Source organism: Podarcis liolepis (genome assembly GCF_965112155.1).
Source record: "Podarcis liolepis genome assembly, chromosome: 3".
Taxonomy (NCBI): domain Eukaryota; kingdom Metazoa; phylum Chordata; class Lepidosauria; order Squamata; family Lacertidae; genus Podarcis; species Podarcis liolepis.
Genome location: NC_139557.1, coordinates 107879209 through 107902499, shown reverse-complemented (window position 1 = coordinate 107902499; position 23291 = coordinate 107879209). Strand labels below are relative to the sequence as shown.

Below are 23291 nucleotides of genomic sequence, written 5' to 3'. Positions count from 1 at the left end.
ACTCTTTAACCCTCTTTAACTATGTAATAGTTTGGTGGAATTTCAAGAGTTCTAGACAAACTCACATCCTGATTCAGTTCACTTTACCTCAGGCGAATAGTCCCATGCAGGCAAGAGCTGGCAGCCATGAAAACAATCTCTTTGAACTCAATAGCAGTGAATAATTTCATATGGGAGAACTTCCACAACATGAATGGGCAACTTAAGGTCCATTTTGCAGGCATGGAAGTGGATCTCACCCACTAATGTTAACAACAACAACAACCAATATTCCACACCATTTCACAATTGCATGAAAGTATCATTCTGATTTCAGATCCAGCTTTCCTGTGTCTGTGTTCCTAGTTTAATATAACGTGACTTGACTCTGCTAATATACTGGAGCTATAGAAAGCAGCTGCATTAATACCATGCTGGGATTCTGAGATGATTAACAGCTAAGGCTTGCGACCTTTCTCCTGATTGCAGTAAAGGAGTTGTCTGATGCCTTTACTCTCTTTTCTCAGGCAACATTTCCATTGCCTTCTTTCGGGATGGTCACAGGTACATTAACTGCGACATGTTATTATCCATCATATGTATTTCCAGGAGTCATCTTCTCTCCCTTAGTAAATCCCTGAAATAATGTCACCAGCAAATTTCAACCCAAATGGAAACCAGAGACATCGCCATCAGAAATGAAAGATGCATAGTTTTTGTATATATGCTTGTTAATAGATTATTGCTTGAGTTAGTTATACAGTGGTACCTCGGGTTAAGTACTTAATACGTTCCGGAGGGCCGTACGTAACCTGAAACTGTTCTTAACCTGAAGCACCACTTTAGCTAATGGGGCCTCCCACTGCTGCTGCGCCGCCGGAGCCCGATTTCTGTTCTCATCCTGAAGCAAAGTTCTTAACCTGAAGCGTATGTAACCCGAGGTAACACTGTAATAATTATTTATTGTTGGGGGTGGGGAAATCTTGGGTTGATGGCTTTGCATTCCTGTAGATGTTATTTTGGTAATACTTGTAGCAAGTGGGACCCATAACAAAATGCTGCAATGTAGGGTGATCCACCAGCCATGCCCCATTCCACTCCACCTCCTGCCCCACTTTTTTGTTTACCCCAAACAGTATGGACTGATCCAGATTATTTTCATGCCATGCTTCTCGGCACAGGTCCATACTTTAAAGCAGGGTTTCTCAGACTTGGGTCACCAGCTGTTTCTGGACTACAATTCCCATCAGCCCTGACTACTGGTCCTGCTAGCTAATTCTATGACTCCTTCCACCAGTCCTCCAAAGCCGTGATTACTTTCCATAATCATTAGCCCACCTCCCTACATATTTCAGCGGCTCCAAGTCCCTCCTCTCCAAGATTGAAGGCAGGGACATTTCACTTTAATTATGATTTATATCCTACAAGCTTTTCTTCAATTACTGCTCTGCAGATTCTACATCAAAGCATGTTGAAGAAAAGCTCTAAATCATTCAGTGAGGAGAGGGGTTCTCGGTTGCTGCTTCCAGATTTACTTCCCTCCCGCTCCTTGGCTTTTGGCAGGATATTTTCCCCAGAGTGCAGCTAAAGTCACTCTGCTTTCTGCAAACTCAGCCTTCCATAATATCTTTGGCAGGAGGCATGACAGCTTTATCTTTATGCCGTGCCATGAAGAGGATGAGATGCATTCACACTGGGAAAAACTTAACCCCTAAATTAAAAGCACCTCCAGTGCGGTGTAGTGGTTAGAGCAGGGTCGGCAAAGTTTTTGTGGCTTCGGCCTGTTCACAGTCCCGCAGATGCCGCGGTGGACTGGAGTGCATGCATGCGCACGCATGCACAAACACTATTTTTGGCGCTCCTTCCGGCATGGAGGAGGCGTGCACAGCTTCCCATTGGCTGCAGGAGCTTCCTGCAGCCAATGGGAAGCCGGCCAGTGTCGCCGGGGGTCCATGGGCCGGTTAAACGACCCCCATGGGCCGCTTGTGGCCCATGGGCCTTAGGTTGCCGACCCCTGGAGTGTCAGACCAGGACCTGGGAGGCCAGGGTTCAAATCCCCGCAGAGTCATGAAGCACGCTGGGTGACCTTAGGCCTGTTGCTGTCTCTCAGCCTAATCTACCTCACAGGGTTGTTGTACAGAAAAAAATTGGGGAGCAGGAGAACCATGCACGTTACCTGGAGCTCCTTGGAGGAAAGGCAGAATATAAGCGTAATAATAAGATAAATAAATGCATAAATTTAAAAATCTGAATCTTGTATGGACTCATATATATAGTCAGGGATGGGCAATAAATGAACTCTGTGAACGTGAGTGTGGAGGGGAAAGCTCCATTTGCGATTCTTAATAAACCATAGGCCTCTGGTAGGCAAACAATGGGTCAAGGGAGGCCCTCGTCCTCGTGTCCCAGCCTGAACGACGACAGGACATGGCAGGCAAAATTGGCAGGATTTTATCTGGGGAGATGTGGGGATTCTATAATTGCCTCACTAAAACCCTCAAGCCCGGAGCATTCTTTATTGGAAATAAGAATTTCCGGCATTCAGAACGGAGCCATAGAGGAGGGGGCTGTATCGCACTTAGCTATACATATCCTTTCTCAGGGAATTTGCTTTCCACTGTGGTGGTTTCCATGGTTACAGCAAAATGTCACCATGTTTTCCTCCACAGCCCATGGAGCAGCAGTCAGGCCCAGCAAGCATATATTGTACTGTGTAAATATCGGATATAGTTTTAAGTTGCTAAAACACTTGTGCAGGGCTTATTGCACAGTGGGGTGGAAAATGGGACAGTGAATACGTTGGTTACAGTCGGCTGGTTGTTTTCATCCAAAGGTCAGCTACCTCACAAGGGTGTTGTAAAGATAATATGGAGAGAGGAAGAATCATGTATGCCATGTTGAGCTCCTTGGAGGTAAGGTGGGGGTATAAACACAACAAACCATTATTTGTTTAGGACAGTGAGAGTTGCTAGGAGACCCCCCCTTTCCCCCTCCCAGACTTACAATTCTGAGAGGGGTTTCATAGGGAACTCTGGGAATTGTAGCTCTGGGAGGGGAAGAGGGGCCACAGTTCACACTCACCTAAGGCCGGCCCCATGGTTGTTTACACAAGAGTAAGGAGGAACTTAGCCATAGGAACCAGCCCCAACAAAGACCACAAATGTTTGGGCTGATCCCAAAGGCACCTGCCTGTGCATGTGTAAGGAGACACACCTGGCACCATCTTTATCCGGTTTTAGGCATCAGGGAGACACGTTTCTCCCCCCCCCCCGGGCTTTTGGCCTTCAATGGCGGCCTCTTTTAGTGGGGTGGGGCCTTTAGTCCTGCCTTTTCATTTAGCTGTGTTACCAGGGTTGGCATATTTTGAAGAGCAAAAAGAGCGGACGCTGTGACAACTCTCATTTTAAATACCCCTACTATGTGTTGGCTACAGAAGGTGTGATATATTGCCAATTGGGGCAGGGGAAGAGAAGAGGAAAGCAAGTCTTCAGCCACCAGGTTATGCCTATGTCTCATCCAGAAAGTATAGCCAGAGACATTTTGGCAAATTAAAAAAATCCACCCGGACATAATTTTTACCCTTGAAAAAGAGGATGTGTCCTGGAAAAGGAGGACACATGGTAACCCTAAGCTGCTGTGTTTTTAGGTTTTTATTGATTTACTGTAAGTCACTTTGACTTACTCGGTAGGGAAAGCAACTAATAAATATCATAATAAAAAAACATTATAAAAAAAATAACCTGCACTAGGGGATGGCTGCTGGCAGGCAGAGCTGGCCCCACCATTGGGCAGGGTAAGGCAGCTGCCTCAGACGGTAGATGCTATGGTGTGGTGGCAAATTTTTGAGGCTAGCTTGCCCTGTGCCCCCTAAGCTGTTCTGCTGTCCTCAGGAGAATGCTGTCCTCATTGCCAGTTCCAAAATGAGATTCAGTCCAGTCAGCTTCTGCATGTAAAATGGAAGTGGTGTGGAGGCCATATTGTCCTTTGCCTCAGGCGGAAAAATCTCAGGCTGACAGTGCCTGTGTGTGTCCAACTCCACATAACAGATATTATACATGACAGACAGACTGTCAGCCGCAATGTTGATGGGGATGAACCAATATGGCACACTTAAGTGTGCTGGCATTAGAAAAGGGGTGCCTTAGACTCTTTTGTAAGACCAGTGAGTTGGGGAAGGAAGCAGGAGTAGAGCTGAGGTAGTCGGAAGTGGCCACGTGCTGCCTGCCTCTACAACCTTCAAGACTTCACTCAGCAGCTACCACAGCAACTTGGGCGGCTACAGTATGAAACGCCTCCTGCTGACAGGTAAGTGTTGCACACCTTGCTTGTTATGGGCCTCTCCACCTCTGGAGCTTTGCATGCACCTTTCCAGGTATTTTGTTCCTCACCTGGTGTGGGCATACCTCACAGCTTAAGAACCATAGATAATAAACTCACAAGAGCTCAGGCTTTTCAGTGCTATCTCAGTGTTGTTGGTGCAGTGCTGCGGCAGCACCTCATATGCCACTGGGCTAATGTCAAAAGGGGCCTGTCGGTATTTACAAAATGGTGTCTGTTTTGAACTACTGTGTTGTGCAGCTTAGAGCAGAGTTTTCCAAACAGTGTGTCGTGACATGTTTGTGCGTCAGCTGCAGTGTGTTGGTGTGTCAGACGAATGCTCTTCATGCTCCTCCCAGGACTGGAAAGAAGGGTTTAGTTTAACCTCCGATTTGCTAGTAAAACTGAATTACTGTGTCGCGAAATGATACATGTCTAAAAAGTGTGTCATCAACATGAAAAATTTGGTAAGGTCTGGCTTACAGAGTGTTGCTGTAATGATAAAAGTTGTGGTGGTGAGAATCATGTATATCACCCCGAGATCCTCAGGTGGGATGTAAAAGTAAATAAATAAATAAATAAATAAATATATCCACACAGCAACGGACTAATAAAATTTGTGAGACTATGCCTGTGTTTTTTGCTACCATGATAAATACGATCTACGGTATATTATTTATATATGATATGATTAGTGATATTTTGCTTAGGGTTTTTAAAACTCTAGTTGTGCCACGAATGTGGCATACTAAAAATACAATGCTACTGATTTGTACACATCCCTCATGCAATCTTGTTCCATGTTCTGTGTGTGGAATTGTTCATATTTATAGATAATGCATGCTAAGGGCATAAAATCCTTTAAAAAAGCAGTGGTGGTCTCAGTGTTTGTATTTTGTTCATAGAAATGCTATTGAGCATACAGAAAGACAACAAATGCTTTGTGAATAATTCTTTTAAATACACACTACTTACCCAAATAGAACTTTCCAAACAATGGAAAACCACAAATATCCTCCATATGAAGTGTTTGCTATCAAAGAATTTGGGAAGTGACTTGCTGAGTGGGGCAGAGCTGCTACCCTACCTTTCTGGCAGCTGGTTTGCTGTTGCTTACTGGGAGGGAGAAAGCAAGGGTAATGTGGTGGGGAGGTTAAAGGTAAAGGTAAAGGGCCTCTTTACCTCGCAGACGACTCTGGGGTTGCGGCACTCATCTCGCTTTACAGGCCGAAGGAGCCAACATTTGTCCGCAAACAGTATTTCCGGGTCATACGGCCAGCATGACTAAGCTGCTTCTAGCACAACGGAACACCAAAACCAGAGCAGCGCACGGAAACGCCATTTACCTTCCCGCTGGAGTGGTACCTATTTATCTACTTGCACTTTTGTGTGCTTTCGAACTACTAGGTTGGCAGCAGCAATGGTGGTTCACCCCGTTGCGGGGATTTGAACCACCGACCTTCTGATCGGCAAGCCCAAGAGGCTCAGTGGTTTAGACCACAGTGGTGCAAATATACTGGATTTGTTTTGCTGGTTAGTTTGCACCATGCTGACCTCTCTTCTGCATAGCCCTTCTCTCCGCTGAGAAGCAACACCTGGTGAGTCCCTTCTGCCATTGTCATACTAAAGATCATTGCAGCGGCGTAGCGTGAGTTGTAAGCACCCGGGGCAATGCAAGTAATTTGCGCCCCCTAACCCGGGGCAAGGCAAGTAATTTGCGCCCCCCGCTGCCGCCCAAACAACGCCGCTTGCCCGGAGGAGGAGGGGGGCAGAGAGGCGAGGAAAATTCAACGGCCCAGCAGCTGCAGCAGCAGCGGCGGAGGCGGGGCTGTGAAGAGGGGCTGCCTGGCGTGTCCTCCGCGGCGAGGGCTGAGAGCCGCTGCCTGCCGGGCGCCTTCAGCCGGGCGCCGTGAGACATGCGGCTCTGCTACAGCCTGCGCCCGAGGCTCTTCGGCGACTCCAGAGGCAGCGAGCGCCCCCCCCAGATGTTGCGCCCGGTGCGGCCGGCACCCCTGGCACCCCCCACGCTACGCCACTGGATCATTGACCAGCCTCCCCACTCCCTACACATTCACTTTGCTGAGGGCCATATTCCTTACGTTGTTTTAATGAGTCTGTTAGAGCCTGCTTTCACATAAAAGTACCAAAGGCTGCTACAATACATCATCAACAGTTCAGAACAAACCTCACCCACATGTGGTGTGGGCAGTGAGAGACATGTGCGCTCCATAGGACCCTATTGTTCCTGTGCATGCAATTTATATGAATGTGTATAACAGACAAAATGTTCTCTGCACCCCACTCTCTCAGAGTTTTGGTGGTAGCCAGGCCAGAGGTCCGTATTGTTCTCAGGTGAAGTTTGGAAAGCCAGTTTTTGGTGGTTCTTGCGAAATCTAAACAGAGCACTTACCTGTGATACTGGAGTCCTTGCAAGCTTCTCCAGTCAATCGCTTTTGTAAACTGCTTTCAGGTTTTATACAACCGAGCAACATATAATTTTAAAATGAAATAAATAAATCCCACGGCGGAAGAAGTGTGTGTTATTTTATAGCAGTCTTTGTCAAGCTGAGTGCCCTCCAGATGTTTTGGACCCCCAGCACCTAGGTTGCTGGGAGTTGTAGCACAAAACATCTGGAGGGCTTGGCAAAGACTATCTTATATGACAACTATTGTTTTTATGCCCTAAATAAGGAAATGTCGCAGAAAGCATGATGGGGAGGGAGGGAGTGGAGTGGAATACAAACAGTGTACAAGAACATGTTAGATTGGACCACAGAAGCAAGCTAAACATTTTCATAATTCTAGGTGCGTTTGCTGAATGAAACTTAGCTGACATATATTGTGAAGAGACAACAATGTTCTGGAGACTTGTTAAATGCAATGGAAGGTTGTTGCTTCCCTCATGAGATAAAAGCCTGATTTGGAATACATAAGAGGAGACAAAATGAATGAAGAATTTACAAACATCTATATTTTAGTGTTAGGAAATGTGTTAAGTTTAGGAAACAGTTAGTTGGAGACACTGAGTTATACAACTCTGACTATTTCAGGCAATGAGAGGTTTACACAATACAGCTTAACAAGATAAAAGGTCTCCCACAACATACATAGAATGACAGACAACTTGTCCGAATTTTGACATAACACAGCATCAAATACACATGTAATGTGATGAAACAATGTCCAAGCATTTCTGAGTTATGTAGTAACATACAACCTTCTTTTTTCCTCTTTCGTTTCGTTTGGCTTATAAGGCAATTCAAATCACAACATACCTCAGGCAAGCATGCAGGAAAAAAGTCATTTATTTTTGTACTGTGGTATGACACACCTTTTAACATATTTCCATTATAATGTATTTAGACAAAGATGATATAAACCATCCAAATAATATACATATATTTTGTTTGTTTCTTTTTTTTCTTTTTAAATCAGCAATTGCATTTACACTGGAATAAAGATTATCAGTTTTGGTAAAAATAAAACTATTTGAATTCACTTGTTAACAAAATGCACAGTGATCATAAACCCAGGTTGTTGTTTTCTTCTTCTTCTTTTTCAAGCCAACTTGCATGAATCTTTTTCAATGACCCGCCACACCGCAGTTGGGTTCTGGTGGACACAGAGAGATGATTGTACATAGTACTAGGTATTCATCTTCATGTTGTTCCCATGGCTACAAAAATTGCTAACCATTTTAAAATCACATGGATATAACAACAATGCTATGCGAACATCACGTTCATTTAATGTCCAGCTTCTCGACATATATAGTCACGATGTTAGGTTTACTCTTTATTTTATTTTTATTTTTAAAGACTGACCAGATTGGGCATCTCGAGTCACAAAACACAAACATTAAAACTTAGAAAATACACTTTATACATTATGGTATTTAGTAGGTTCCTGATCCATCTTAAAGCACCACCTTAAGTGCTTTGTTGGATTCGGTACCCTTAAACCAATGAATTCTTATAAAGTTCCTTTATTATTTTTAAATAAGAAATTATGGCTCTGCTCAGAAATAAAATACCTGAGCCCAAAATGTTCACATGTTCCCTTTTTGAAAAGATTACACCAGAGTTCATCTTACTCGAAGAAGAAACAAGCCTAAAAACAATCACAATGGATAAGAAAAATCCATTGCTTTCAAGGGATGCTATCTTAAGTGAAAATTAATTTTGTGAATTAATTCTCTCCCCTCTTTTTCTGTCTTGCAAAGCCACAGGGTTGTGTGAGTTTAATTTGGTATGTTTGTTCTGGCGGGTTTTCTCTGCCCTGTAACTGTAATAAGCTTTTATTAAAACAATGTACTATAATATAATATAAGCCTTATGTTTCGAATAAATTATTTGCAATGCAACCCTATGCACAGATTTACAGTGCATATTGATTTACAGTCCTACTGAGTTCATTGGGACTTAACTTCCTGGTAGTTGTGCATAGGACTGTAGCCCTAGTCCATGCTTAGAGCAGTCATGACTAACTCAAGTCCCACTGATTTCAGGGGATCTACCCTAAACATACAAGGGTTGGTTCCAACCCAACATCTGCATCAGTATTTTTAAGCACATATCATGGTGAGAGAATTAACTCCATCTTCTCCTCCAATCCAGAGTTCTGCATTTATTCTTATGTGAACATATAATTCTTGGTTCTGGGGGATTCTCATCTATTTGGGGGGAAGGAGCAACACCTGGTGATACAGAACCGAGGGGTTCACCTTAATGGGATTGCTACAGGCAGCACACCTTATCCTAGACCAGTGTTTCTCAACCTGTGGGTCCCCAGATGTTGTTGGACTACAACTCCCATCATTCCTAGCCAGCATGACCAGTGGTCAGGGATGATGGGAGTTGTAGTCCAACAACATCTGGGGACCCACAGGTTTAGAAACACTGTCCTAGACAAACCTGCCAACTTGACCTATATAAGTTGTAATTCAACTCTATATGCCTTGCAATGTAATTCTCTTTAGTATGTATTACTTTAGGATGCAATTTATCTCCTAGTGTGTTGTTGTTTATAACATAATATTTTAGGGGAAGTGTTCTATATCAGCCTCTTTGGGTTTTTAAAAATGTCTCAGATCTGCACTGTGGTGTTTTCTCAGCCCAGGACAGCAGTGCTGTAAACCTTTAAGGAGCAAGCTAATGATTTAAAGCTATTTATCCCTTCCATATATTTTGTTTAGACAGGGAGGATGCATAGAGAGGCATTCTTGGTGGCTGTCCCACAATTATGGAATTGCATCCCACTGAAGCCTAAGACTGAATTCTAACTGGTTTCAATATGAATTAATTGCCATGGCTCCCCTCCCCTGCAGAATCCCAGGAACTGTAATTCTCCGAAGCCTCTGAAAAATCTTAGAGAATGCCACCTCCTGCAGAGAGCTATAATTCCTTGGGTTCTTAGTCATGACAATTAGGTTTGAATCTAATTTAACGAATAATGTGGAAATACAACCACTGCAAGATCTTTCTGTTAGATTTGGTGGCTGGGCCAAATATGTATAGCACCAGCAACACCATATTTTTAGGTTTCAATCAAAAATTGATTCTAAATTTAATATTAGAATGATGATATTGTATCCTTTTAAACCCATTGTTATTTGACTAAAACCAGGCTATGTATGTAAAATAAATAAACTATGCAAGTGTTTCTATGATCAAAGTCACAAGTGGTGTCTTCAGATCTTTCTGGATTACAGGTGTTTGTGGGGAGGTGTCTCAGTTAAATATATTATTGAAATTAGCTGGCCACAGTGCAAAGAAGTGATTTGCCTGCACAGCAGAGAACTGTGCACATAGCCAGATGTTGTGCTGAAGCTTCCGTTCCAGCAGTTCTGACAACTGAAGAGACAAGCCAATTTTCAAACTGAGCAGCTGCTATCCTCTTCAGCAGTATGAACCACTGCAGCAGAAATGACAATGAAAGCTCAGATATAGGCATGGCTCTTGATATTCTAGGTTGCAGCCAAATGCCCTGATCCACAGATTTGTGAGCGTAATAGCCCTCACACAGACCCTGCTCCCTGGAGCCAATGATTAATAGACGGGAGTGGCCCAACTGCTTTCCTTCCACAGCAAGGAAAAAGCCAGGCTAGGTGTCCATGAGCACATTAGTGGCACACCACCTGCTCTTGTGCTTCTTGGCCTCTTGATTGGGATCTCCTTGGCACATGCAGACTGGATTGTTGAATGGGAAGAATGTTGTGCTCCTTAAGCAACCCTTTGTGCATGGGTCACCCTTTGCTGTATTAGGCCTAGAGCCTGCAGTTGTGCAACGTTTGTTTACTTTATCCTGCCTCAGTGCTGAGCACCCTCCCACTAAATAATCATTGAGATTCCTTCCAGCCTACTTTTTCGAGATGCTGTTCACATATTATAATGCATTTCTTTTCAACGGCTGTTAGCCAGTGAAAAGCTACCCTCTGCCATAAAATAAAATGTCTGACCCTCTTTCCACATCATCGTACAAAAGAGTGAATCTCAAGGAAGAGTGCAGGTGATCGAGTAGCCATAGCCACAATGAGATCCATAACGAGAGAGAGAAAATACACATCACGGATAGAGAATGATCTTTGGCAGACTATTTTCAATAAATCATCAGAACGGTTAACATTACAAATATTTTCTGCATGTTCATATTTACTCTGAATATTTCACTCTTGCAAGTCAGCTACAAGGATACTCGTTCACCACTCTGTACTAATAGGAAAACGCCACAGATATAAAAAATATATGAGTTTAGCACAGTTTCTTTTGATAACACAACTCTGCTCAGTGATTTCAAAATTTGCAGATTAATACCATGTACAATATTAACTGGTTGTTGATTTTTTTTAAAAAAACAACACCATGCACACAGTGGGTGCCACTTGAGAAGATCATAGAGTTCTTCTTGAAAAAACAAAAGAAAACAGTGTATTCAGAAATACCTCCATCTCCTAAGGCCATTAACATTTACCCTCTGAAACAGCATCAGTCACTTCAGCGTGAAAGTACTTAATCCCAGTAGGTGTGAATGCACCAAAATAAGTAGCAGTTTACTCACCACTGAGTTGGCAGTGTGGACGGCACAGAAGTGCCGTACTTTACTGCTGAAGTTGCCTCTTGAGTTAATTTCTGCCGCTTGAGAAGGTAGGTGTAAATGCACCCTTAGCTGTGGAGCAAGCACTGAAATATGCAGAGCGAGCAAAATATTTGCAATCTACCTTTTGCTGCACATTCTGTTTTCAACAAAACCAGCCTTTCCTTTGAATCTCTGATGCTTTCAAGACAGTGGATTTCTCTGAGAGGGAACAAGCAGAAGCCCAAAGCTCCTAGGGCTCACTGAAACATTAAATAGATAAAACTGTTTGGTATGCTTTGCAGGCTCTGGGTTCTTTGTCAAGACAATAGTCTGTGATCAGATTTCTTCTGTTTGGTTTTCAGCAAGTCCGTTCTTCTCCCAATCACTTCTACGCATCACCACTAGAATGTAAGAATGTTTCACGCTTTATGTGTCAGCCAGGTTACGCTGGAGTAATAAATGCACAAAGTACAAGGGGCAAATGCATATTCCTGAACACGCCATGGGCATGTGACAGGGGGCTGCAGCCAGTTCTGGTTCTCTGGTGATGCTCCTAGAATCGTGCAATTGTAGAGTTGGAAGGGACCCCAGGGGCCATCTAGTCCAACCCCCTGCAATGCAGGAAGCTCAGCTAAAGAATCCCTGACAGATGGCCATCCAACCTCTGTTTAAGAAGCCTCTAATCACATGAAACATTTGATGGTTGCTAGGGGAAACAATGGAGGGTGCTAGTGCAAACTGGCTGCCACATAATATGTGACTTGGCTCTCAGGTTATGAAATTGACAAATTGTATGCAGTTTCACAGTGATTTTCTAGGGAAATGTGTTACTCACAAAATAATTTTCCATTTAATAGTAAAGGTGCAATTCTAAGGTGTTGGGGAAGCAGGAGCTTTGTCCATAACAGATCTAACCCATGATGATCGTCTTCTGTTTTTAGCATACATCACTGATTACATCAAATGTGGAGATCTTTATACATGGTTGTACAGAATATACAGCATTACACAGTTATTTCCCAATAAATATTTCTCACTTATGAGTTCCTTTTTATCAACAAATATTTATAATCAACTTTCCTTTCTAATAATCATTCTACCAACAAATATGGCTTTCTCAATAGTGTAATTGCATTGCACCACTGAACTTAGGAGAATAAAAGACATTAGAAAGATTGAACAGCTGGGAAGGGAAAGGCATCAACAGTAGCACACAGGTTAGCCCACATGAAGCAGTCTGCTCTCCAGACACATCTTGCCTTGTAAGTTAGCTGTAGGGACAACTGATCTGAAAGGTCAACTCCATCAGTCACCTCCTGTCCCTCAACTGGTTCCAGCTGCTCACTGTAAGAGCTGCTATTTAACTTCAGCAATTGGCACCTGAGTTCCCCCTCCTCCCTGTTCCTGTTCCCTTGTGTGTTGTGTCTTTTCAGTTGCAAGCCTGCGGGAGGGACTGTCTTGTTTCAACTGATGGTTTGTAAGCTGCTCTGGGAGCCTTTTCAGGCTGAAGAGCGGAATACAAAAGTTCTAAATAAATCTACATTTTTTAAAAAAAGTGCTTATTCAAGCGTTTGAGATTCCTAGTCCTCAGACACTTAGCAGCTGTCCTGATTGGAAGAATAAATGAGCTGAACATCCTGTGCTGATGCCAGTTAATTATGAGATAACAGGAGCGGTACTTTGGGTTCTATAGGAACATGATTATAGGAAGCTACCTGGACCCCGAAATCATCTTCTGAGGCCCTTCTTCATATACCTCCTCTTCCAGAGGTCTGGAGCGTGGCAACACGAGAACGGGCCTTCTCTGCAGTGGCTCCCTGTCTGGAATGGTCTCCCCAGGGAAGTTTGTCTGGCACTTTCATTATACACCTTTAGGCACCAGGCAAAAACGTTCCTCTTTAACCAGGCCTTTGGTTGATTTGATTGACATCCTATGCCCTTTTAAAATGTGGGGTTTTCTTTGGGGGCGGATTATTGGGTTGTTATTTTGATTATATATTTTGTGGATTTATATTTTGTTTTTGTTCTGAGAACCACCCTGAGACCTCTGGGTATATAAATTCAATAAATAATAATAATTATGTAGATGCGTGTTTGTGTATGCATCTTCAATTCCATTCCTAGAAAAGCCAGAACACTATTCTTGTTGTCTCATAATTAGCTGGCAAGAACATAGAGCATTCATATATGCAACATAAAAATATTCATAATTGGATGGTGGATGGATGGATGTTTAAAAAAGGGTGAACGTGGGAGGATATGAGACGGATGATTGACTGTTCTGATGTTTGCTCTCAGCCACACTGGAAGTCGTTCTAGTGGTGGGATACAATGGGGTAAGAACTGCCTTAAACAATTAAGAGTATCTTACAGGGAAAAGATATCTGCATCCCCTAAGCTAGCCTGCTGCCCTTAGCAGAGGGCAGTGGTTCCTAACTGCTTCCCCCCAATATAAATATGAAGACCTGCGAATTAAAAAAAAACCCAGCAAAATGCGGAGGGCCCCATTCCCCACTCCAGTTTTCCCAGGCTTTCATATCTCTGCCAATGAAGCACTTGGAAATTGCTGAGTGTCTTGGTGGACCACTTAATGGTTTTTCTGCCTGTTGTAGCAGTTGCAATATGCTAGATACTGCATGGTTTTTAATTCTGTTTTTACAGACATGCTGTGCACCACCTGACTGAAGCTCATGGACCACAGATTGGGGGAACTCCCGGAGAAGTGGAAGATGCTGTCCTGTTGCCAGTGTTGAAGAAAGAGCTAAGTGCCTGTTTGGCTGACTTCTGCATGTAGAATTGGGGGGACACCATCAGGCAAAGTGCCTTGGGCCAGCTCTGGAGTCATGCCCCAGCAGCTGAGTTAAGAGGGAGACCATATCTCAGATGCTTGTAATGGTCCCTGCTGACGGCTTTTAGAAAAGGCACGAAAATGCCTTGCTGTTCTCACTGTCCAAAGCAAAAGCAGACCCAACAGCTGCAATGGGCAGGCACAGTTGGAAAGCAGGGAAAAGGCTGTGTCATGATTTGGCAATCACTCCCCGACTAATGAAAGGTTTGTCGTTGTTTCAAATGAGCCTTCAAGAGCAGCTGGCCACATTGGCAGGGAGGCACATTCATTGGCTCCATTCATCAGAGCCATGGAGATTCAGGTTCAAGTGTGGGCCTGACGCTGTGTTTTCTATTCATAGGCTTCTCCACCGACCTGTTCCGCCTCTCTAATAGTGTCCGCTGCTCTCAAGCTTGGATCTATATTGGGACAGTATCCCCTTGTGTAAAATGTAAGGGCCCTGGAAAATAAGGTTGTCACGAGTTATTTCAAGGAGAATGGCAGGTTTGTTACGAGTGTATTGTCTTGGTCTGTAGTTGATTAATGACCACTTAAGCCACCCAGAGAGCTCCTTGCCTTGTCTTCTCAAAGGTCAAAGAAGTAGGCACCAGTATGGATAGATAAGGTTCCTCAGACACTCTTAGAAAGAAACTAGGCATATGCCTATGTTTACCAAATAGATGCTTTCTGATTTGGCTGTACAGTGGAGTTGTGGAGCTGTCCACTTTTATCACTAGATGGAGCAGGTGATGGACAGGAATGGCTACCGACCTTCTGACCACTCCTACTCTGCTGTTCTTCTCTATCCTCCAGCACAGCTCCAACAGCGGAAGTCAAGCTGGGAAAGCACTAACTAGGCTTTGGGAAGTAGGTGGGGAGGGGCTGGGGGTTGTATAACATTGCTGAGGACCACCAAAAACAGGCCTTGAGGGCTGCATGCAGTCCTCAGGCCCCACATTGGACCACTCTGCCCTAGAGATTCCTCTTCCAATCCCAGCAACTACTGTGCTACGCTTGCTTTTCACCTTCCCAATCTCATTTCTGAAAACTGGGCAGAACTGTAATGGAATAATGGGCGAGAGGCCTGGGACCAGAACCTTTGCCCATTTTGTACAAATCTTGAAAGCTGTAAGTGTGAATGGATTTGTAAGCCAGTGTAAAGAGAGTAGTCTATTTTAAGTTTTATAAAAAAGGTATTACTTTTACAAGGACACCATCTATTTCCAGGTTCTCTTATGCACTCCGTTGAGTTCCCTTATGAACAGACATTAGGTCTGTCATGTTGCTGAGCTGACATGCGTTGTAATAGCTCTTTAGACTTGGGAGGCCCTACCATCCAACCGTTGGGTGAAGTTACAGGAAAGATGTTTTAATGTGTGGTCTTTCCGATTGGAATACAAATTTGTTAAGTTTTCTTTGCCATTTTGGACATATGAGCTGGTGGGATACTGGTAATGTTTTAAATAATAATAATATTAATAAATTATTTTGGACCTCAACCCCATTTCTGAAGTCACTATTCAACAGCAACCCTGTTTCCACCATCACCCTCATGTTCATGCCCCCCTCCTTTTGTTTAATCCCCACTGCACATAAAGCACCCATGGAAACTGCTTGGAGATTCCCCCTCCCACATGCTGCAACTACTAAGCACCCCTTTCACCTTCCACCAAATTATAAAGCCACCTTCTTCTCCAGTTCTTCAGAGCCTTTCATGTCCCTGCTGTTACCTTCACCGCCATTTCTGTGCCTCCTACTCTCTCCTTATTGCAGCCCCTCTTTGCACCCCCATTTGCACCTTCTCCCTCAAATTTCTCCTTACTTTTCTCAACTCTCCTTTGCACACAGACCTTCCCAGTTTCCATGCCTCCTCCTGTCTTGCATTCCGCGGCCCCCTCTGTGTACACACCTCATGCTGATACATGTTGCTCTATGTTTAAGATGAATAGAACCTTAAGAGCAAGCCTCTCAGATAGTGAAGGTAAAGTTCAGTTGATGCCTGTTGTATATATGAGTGTTTGCTTATTAATAAAACACCTCTTCTAAATTACTGCATTGAATCTGGAATTTCATGTCGCGCATGATACATAGTACTAGGAGTAACATACATTGTGTGAAAGGACTATGGGACATTTGAGGCTTCTACATCATAGAATCATAGACTTGGAAGGGACCACGAGGGTCATCTAGACCAACCCCCTGCAATGCAGGAAACTTCTGCCCAACATGGGGCTCGAACCCACAACGTTGAGATTAAGAATCTCATGCTCTGATTGAACTATCATGAGGCAGCTGTGGAATGGAAGAGGCAGACATTTAAAACTGCCATTTCCCTTTTCTTTTCAGTGTTCTTCCGTTCTTGGTGTCCTTAAACAGTGGTAGAAATTTGAGTAAATTGGGGGTGGAGGGGCACTGAGGTTTTTTTTTAATCACCCGCCCCCCCTTATCAAGAAGAAACATGTGAGTACAACACAGAAGCTAGCATCAAAAAGGTAGCACAACAGAGCTTTTCCAAATTCCCTTCTCACTGTACCTAACACTGTTTTAAGCTGCCGCTTCCCTCTCAAAGTCAGCCCCTGCTCACTCTACTCAAACCTTTGCCATTGTTTAAAATCACCACTTTCCCTCTCTCAGTTCCATCCCTGTTTTATTCAAAGCTCTGCTGTTGCTTAAAACTGCCATTTCCCTCTCAAGTTACTCTCCCCCTGCTTTACTGAAACGTCTGCCTTTGTTTAAAACAACAATTTTCTCCATTCTCAATGTTCTTCCTTTCTCACTACCACATTAAGGCCGCTACTGCTTTGAAACCTGCCTTCACTTCATGCAAATCCAGGATTGTGATGAGGCACTACAAATCCCCCAGTAGGGGCTGTTGCAGCCCAACTTTAGACACCCTATTCCAAGTACAGTTACCAAAACTTGCAAAACTCATGCTTGGATGAATCTCAAGTCATTTATTTTCTCCCAGTCTTGTACTGTCCCCAATTATACTTACATTGCTCCCACCAAATCCCTACGCTCTTTACATTATTGCTCTGGGGTACTCGACAAGCTCTGGGTGACAACTCTAGAGCTTTGAGCCACTGGTTTTGAGCCAAAACCAGTAAGATATCAGAGAGAACCCTGACAGCACATAGTGATGTTTCTGTTTTTACTTAAGCTGTGAGACCTTCTAAATGAGACCTGAATAGTGATGCTGGGGCTTATCCCTTTCCCTTCTACACAGATTCCCCAATCCAAGTTTTCCCTCTCCAAAGCTACTTTCATCTGAAATTGAACTGTTGGGAGATTTGGTCATAGACCCTCCAGGTTTCGTGGTTTTACCATTTGTTTCTGTCCTGTAGTTTCAAATCCTTTGCCCTCCCTCTCCTCCCCTCTTCCCTGGCTCCTGCTACAAAACTATCAGGGTGTAACTAAACATTGCCATCAAACTACCAGTGATATTTTGAGGTTCTCTCCACCAAATGATGCAAAATATTTATTTAGAAACAACCTTTTAAAAGGCCCGAATCAAGAGGCATGCTAAATGGTAGAAAACAGCTCCATCAGCATTAATGGAGGATCAGGTTAAGCTCTGATTAATTATTTGCATTTTCAATTTGTGCCTAATGAATGAGTCAATTGAACCAATTAATCAATTACACTAAAATCTGCAACCTATTGAAGTCAGTGGGCCTGATCTGCCTCCTGTGTAAACCCCATTTGAAACTAATGGGCTTCGCAAATGGAAGGATGACTCAGACTTTGCGATGGTCCTAATTTTTAAAATGGAACTTTGAAGCGACTGGAGCTTAAATGTAATTTATTTTGGCTTCTGTCCTACTTTGCTTTTCATTCTTGGATGTGTTGGAAGAGCTTTTGTTAAGATTTGCGTGGAGCGTTTCTTCTTGTTATTATTATTGTGCTTGTTTGATGGTTTGCGCATCAATGCAGTCACTTGGGGGAAAAAACAAGAAAGGAGATGCGGAAATTGTGAAAAACTATAAAGTAGCTTGAGACAGCCTGCCGTCCGTCGCGGCTCTAAAGGATTCTCTTTCCTTCTTGCTTATCTTCCAGGGTGGCTATACTGCTTATTGTTAATGCTGTCCATTGTGTACGGTTAAAAATAGCCCCCAAACAGTTGCCTGAGATTTAGCTGCAGTCAAGGGTGGGGAAGGGGAAGACATACTGAACTCTCTCACTGGTTAAAACCAAACTTTTTGTTCTCGACTTGGGCTGCTAAAACTAGTGCAGGGGTCCCAGTTAAGGATAAGACAAGCCACTCCTCTGTATTAGCCTTCCCCAATCTAGTCCTTTGAATTACTTGAGCTGGGAAGATGTTAAATGTGCAGAATTAAGCAGAAGCAAATGGATGGAAGCAGAACGATGTTGGTGCTTGTTTCAGTTTTCATCTTCTCCCTGTACCCGCCTCCTTCCCTCACAGGGGATAAAGCTGACAGGATTATCGTGGCATTTAATCACAGATCCGTGTTCCTTTGACTGGCAGGCTAGCCCAGTCAGCAAATCAGACACAGTTTAAGAAGAAAGGAGAGCAAAATACGTCTGCTCCCACGATAAAGATCCTCCGGACATAATTTCACTCACCATGCTTCTAAGAGAGCAGAGATGTGGTGCCATTTAAAAGGGAGCTGGTATTATTTTACTGTGGTTCAACCAACCAAAATAAGGGGAGTGGTTGCCCTCTTTTCCCACCTCTGCTAAGGTTTCCTAGCACTGAGTTAGGAATCCATGACTGGAGCAGCACAATCAGAATGGCAAGATGAGGAACATAATGTGGTACAGCTCTTTCTGGGGCCTGTCCTACTCTCACTGAAAGTAGGGGAGCAAGTATCTGAATGATTCCCGTGTTGCGAAACAGACCCAAATCCCTGCACCTAGAAAACTAGGATGGAAACAGAGAAGGCTTGGTTAGGGCTTTTCTGCTTTGTGTGCTAGTAGTTGTCCCCCTCCCTCCGCATAATATGAGGAGCATTCATCAATGTGGTTCTGAAACCTGCGCTGTGAAGTGGTACCGTCTAGAAGGGACTGTACCATGTGGAATTTTGGAACAGGTGGTTCAGCCCCTTCCAATTACACAGTTCCAGCCAAGTGTGTTAATGTGAATGCAAGGGGTGCGTGTGTCAGTGTGTGAAGGGGAATCCAAAAATGGTTATTCTGGCCTCTCAGCAGCAGGGCAGAAGGAAAAGTGGTTGCACTTCTGTGTCTTTTTCCAGTCTGATTCCCCCTTCTGTTGGAAACAATGGGAGGGAAATGGAAGGGAGAATTCATCCTGTCTTAAAGCATCCTGGATTACTTAAACTAAAAGGCTAAAACTAGCCTATCTAAGCTTCCTTTTTAAGTTGCAAATGGATGGCACTCTGCTGTGAGGAAAGAAGGATAATATCTAATAAATATATCCTTCTAGCATCTATACACATCCCTACAAAAATAACAATGCATAATGTAGTGTCAGGACCCATGTGTAAATGTTTAGTAACACTCTACAACCAGACCACTTACAGTAAAGGATAACCCCTTTCTCCTAAAGGCCAGAGGAAGACAGAAGCCAAACCATTTTAGCTAAATTTATGTTTAACTGTTCAGTTCTTTACATATATTATTTGTTTACATATAAGTCGTTTTGGGATTTGGATCCTACTTCTCTGCAGTGCTGTTTAGTTGCTTTTTTATAATATGGAACAGTATGAAAGCATATTCTTACTTGCCTTGATTTTTTTGGGGGGGAGAGGTATGTTAGAAATGTAAACGTAGCCAAATAAATGAAAATGAAAATGTGTTATAGCTGCTGAGGCTTCCTGAGTTATATGCTTGGCAGGCATTCTCCGAAATCTAAGTGGCTTTCAGAGTTTATGAATCAAATCTAAGGAGATAGGAAATGGTGGCTACCGTCCATTTTGCAGGGTTTGTTCCAAGCCAAAAGAGTCTTATGACATCAGTTGAAAGAAGGGCATGGAATCCACCTCAGTGACACAGTGGAACATTGTTATAAACAACATCACATGCTGCTGATCAGCAAGCAACACTTAGGTCTGTCTTTCCTAAGTGGCTGAGGCACTGAGAAACAGCATGCAGCAGTTTTATCACAACGAACGCTCTATCAAGAAGAAGAAGAAGAAGAAGAAGAAGAAGAAGAAGAAGAAGAGGAGGAGGAGTTTGGATTTGATACCCCGCCTTTCACTCCCCTTCAGGAGTCTCAAAGCAGCTAACAATGTCCTTTCCCTTCCTCCCCCCACAACAAACACACACTCTGTGAGGTGAGTGGGGCTGAGAGACTTCAGAGAAGTGTGACTGGCCCAAGGTCACCCAGCAGCTGCAGGTGGAGGAGCGGAGATGCGAACCCGGTTCACCAGATTACGAGTCTACCGCTCTTAACCACTACACCAGACTGGCAGATTGGAGAAGCAGGAATACATTAGAGGGGTCTCTTCCACCCAAAATGAAGACAGGGCAGCTAAGCATGCCTCTGTTCTCACAGTATTCTGTGGGAGGGATTCAGGCACATACCAGGAAATACAGGTTTGTGCAATTAAAGTGGATTAAAGCACTTTAGTGGACCAAATGCACTTTAAAAAAGAAGAATTTTTGCAGGTTGGAAAGTGATGGGGAAATGCATTGAAAAGCATGAAATGAACCCATCATTAATGAGAAGATGTATAAAAACCCTGTAAGCCAACTGAGTTCAATGCAGGATGAATTCTCATTGTCATATAACCTTCATGTAAAGAAATCAGAATGGATGCTCAGTAAAGACTGGATATATAATCAAAACTCTGTGGAAGCTCCATCTAAGCCAGTGTGGGGTTAGGGGCTAGAGTGTCGGACTAGGACCTGGGAGACCAGAATAGCGTCTGCTCAGATAGCTCAGGCAGTAGAGCATGAGCCTTTTAATTTCAGGGTTGTGTGTTCAAGCCCCACATTGGACAAAGGTTTCCTGCACTGCTGGGGGTTGGACTAGACGGCCCTTGTGGTCCCTTCCAACTCAATGAAGCTATGAAATCCGCACTCACAGCCATGAAACACTCTGGGTGATCATGGACCAGTCAGTGCATCTCAGCCTAACTTACCTCACAGGGATGTTGTGGGATTAAATGAGGAAAAGAAGAAACATGCACACCATCTTGAGCCCCTTGGAGAAAAATGCCATAAATAATATATTAAATAAATATAAATAAATAAATATGCCTTGTGGAAGCAAATAAATACAGTGGTGCCTCGCAAGAAGAAAAGAATCCGTTCTGTGATTCTCTTCGTCTAGCGGTTTTTTCGTCTTGCGAAGCAAGCCCATTGACGGATTAGTGGATTAGAGCTATTAGCGCTATTAGCGGCTTTTAGCGGCTTATCAGCTTATCGGCTCAGCTGATAAGCGTCTTAGCGGCTTAGAAAAAGGGGGGGGGGGAGGAAAAAACCCCCGCAGGAACTCGCAAGACATTTTCGTCTTGCGAAGCAAGCCCATAGGAGATTCGTTTTGCGAAGCACCTCCAAAACGGAAAACTCTTTCGTCTAGCGAGTTTTCCGTCTTGCGAGGCATTCGTCTTGCGGGGCACCACTGTAGCACTGAAGTTCCCAAACAGAGAACAGAACATACAGCCAGCACTAACAAGCTACGATTGCATAGCTTAACAAAAAAAAAAAAAGTTAAAGTGGCAATGTGTACTGACCAGTCTGGTCAATTTTGTATTCCAGACCACTCATTTATTCTGGATGTGAGTATGGGAAGTCTGTTCTTCATTCATTTCAGTGTAGGAAGCAAATTCATATATGCATTCTGGGGAACCTTATTTCAGTTGAAAGGTAAAGGTAAAGGTACCCCTGACCGTTAGGTCCAGTTGTGGATGACTCTGGTTTTGCGGCGCTTATCTCGCTCTATAGGCCAAGGGAGCCGGCGTACAGCTTCCAGGTCATGTGGCCAGCATGACTAAGCCGCTTCTGCCAAACCAGAGCAGCGCACAGAAACGCCATTTACCTTCCTGCCAGTATTTATCTACTTGCACTTTGACGTGCTTTCGAACTGCTAGGTTGGCAGGAGTGGGGACCGAGCAACAGGAGCTCACCTCGTCGCGGGGATTCAAACTGCTGACCTTCTGATCGGCAAGCCCACAGCACCACCCACATCCCCAATTTCAGTTTAGAGGTGGCTAATTTATAGAAGCTCCCCCTCCCCATCTACATTAAGCTTAAATCCCATTAAAATTAAATTGATGAGGTTTAAGTTAGCCATAATGACTAATTTGCCCCCTTGATTTCAGTGGGACCTAAACGCAACTACTTTTTCTAGATTAAAAACTGGAGGAAGCTGGCAGCGTGTTAATCTTTATTTAGGGCTGTCTAGTTAAAACTGACCAAATTGAGGACCCTCATCTCTTGTGTTATATATACACAGACTAATTATTTAGGTATGAAGGATCTTACTTAGCAGCCAACATTTAGATTAATGGAATCTTTCACCCCTGTAATTAATGCTTGCCCCAAACCAAAGGAATTAAGCTTTCGTTTCCCGTGTTATTTTTCAAATGTATTAAGGGCGATGCCAAAAGATTTCTGATCACTCTGACTGCCTTTCTGTCTACAGCGGGATTTGTGTTCAAACAGGGGCATTGTTTTAGCAATATCAGAGTATTAAGCCCTAATCCCTTTATGAAGGGATGCTATCTTGCCCCTTCTTTTTTTGCTGAGCAGAGAGCATAATAATACATCAAGTAAATTATTGTTAGGGCACACCACAGCCTTCTTAGCAGATACATGCCCCTCTATTATTTTTAACAGTCAGAGTTTTGCACCGCCATGGAACACTGAAGTAAATTATCTTTTTAATTACAAATGGCAACTTTGAGTAATAGCAGCATTAGCTTGGCTGGCATTCCTTGGGAAAGGAGAAGCAGTGTGTGGGGTGGGGGTTAGTGGGGATCCGATGCACCCCCCCCCGTGTTTTCAGCCAACGGTGACAGATGATAAAAGCTTTTGTGGTGGCAGATCTCCATTAGGGAGACTGCTGAAGACCAAGGGCTTGAAACAAAGTGCTTGGGGTTGTTTTAATTTCTCCAAAGGTGCCTGCACCCACCAGGGGAATGTGCCCTTTGGGAAACCCTGGGCCGTG

The 23291-nt window shown here is 43.6% G+C and overlaps 2 long non-coding RNA genes across 2 annotated transcripts; one reads left to right on the top strand and one right to left on the bottom strand.

The window, feature by feature from the left end:
- The first annotated feature begins 2986 nt into the window (after positions 1-2986).
- On the top strand, positions 2987-19073 carry LOC310702958. The gene is made up of 2 exons (XR_014523836.1): positions 2987-4284; positions 14032-19073. It is a non-coding gene; the product is annotated as an uncharacterized lncRNA (long non-coding RNA).
- Positions 11146-21393, bottom strand: LOC310702860. Its single transcript, XR_014523714.1, has 2 exons — positions 20574-21393; positions 11146-20289 (listed from the first exon to the last, which is right to left on the bottom strand). It is a non-coding gene; the product is annotated as an uncharacterized lncRNA (long non-coding RNA).
- Between the last annotated feature and the right edge of the window lie 1898 nt (positions 21394-23291).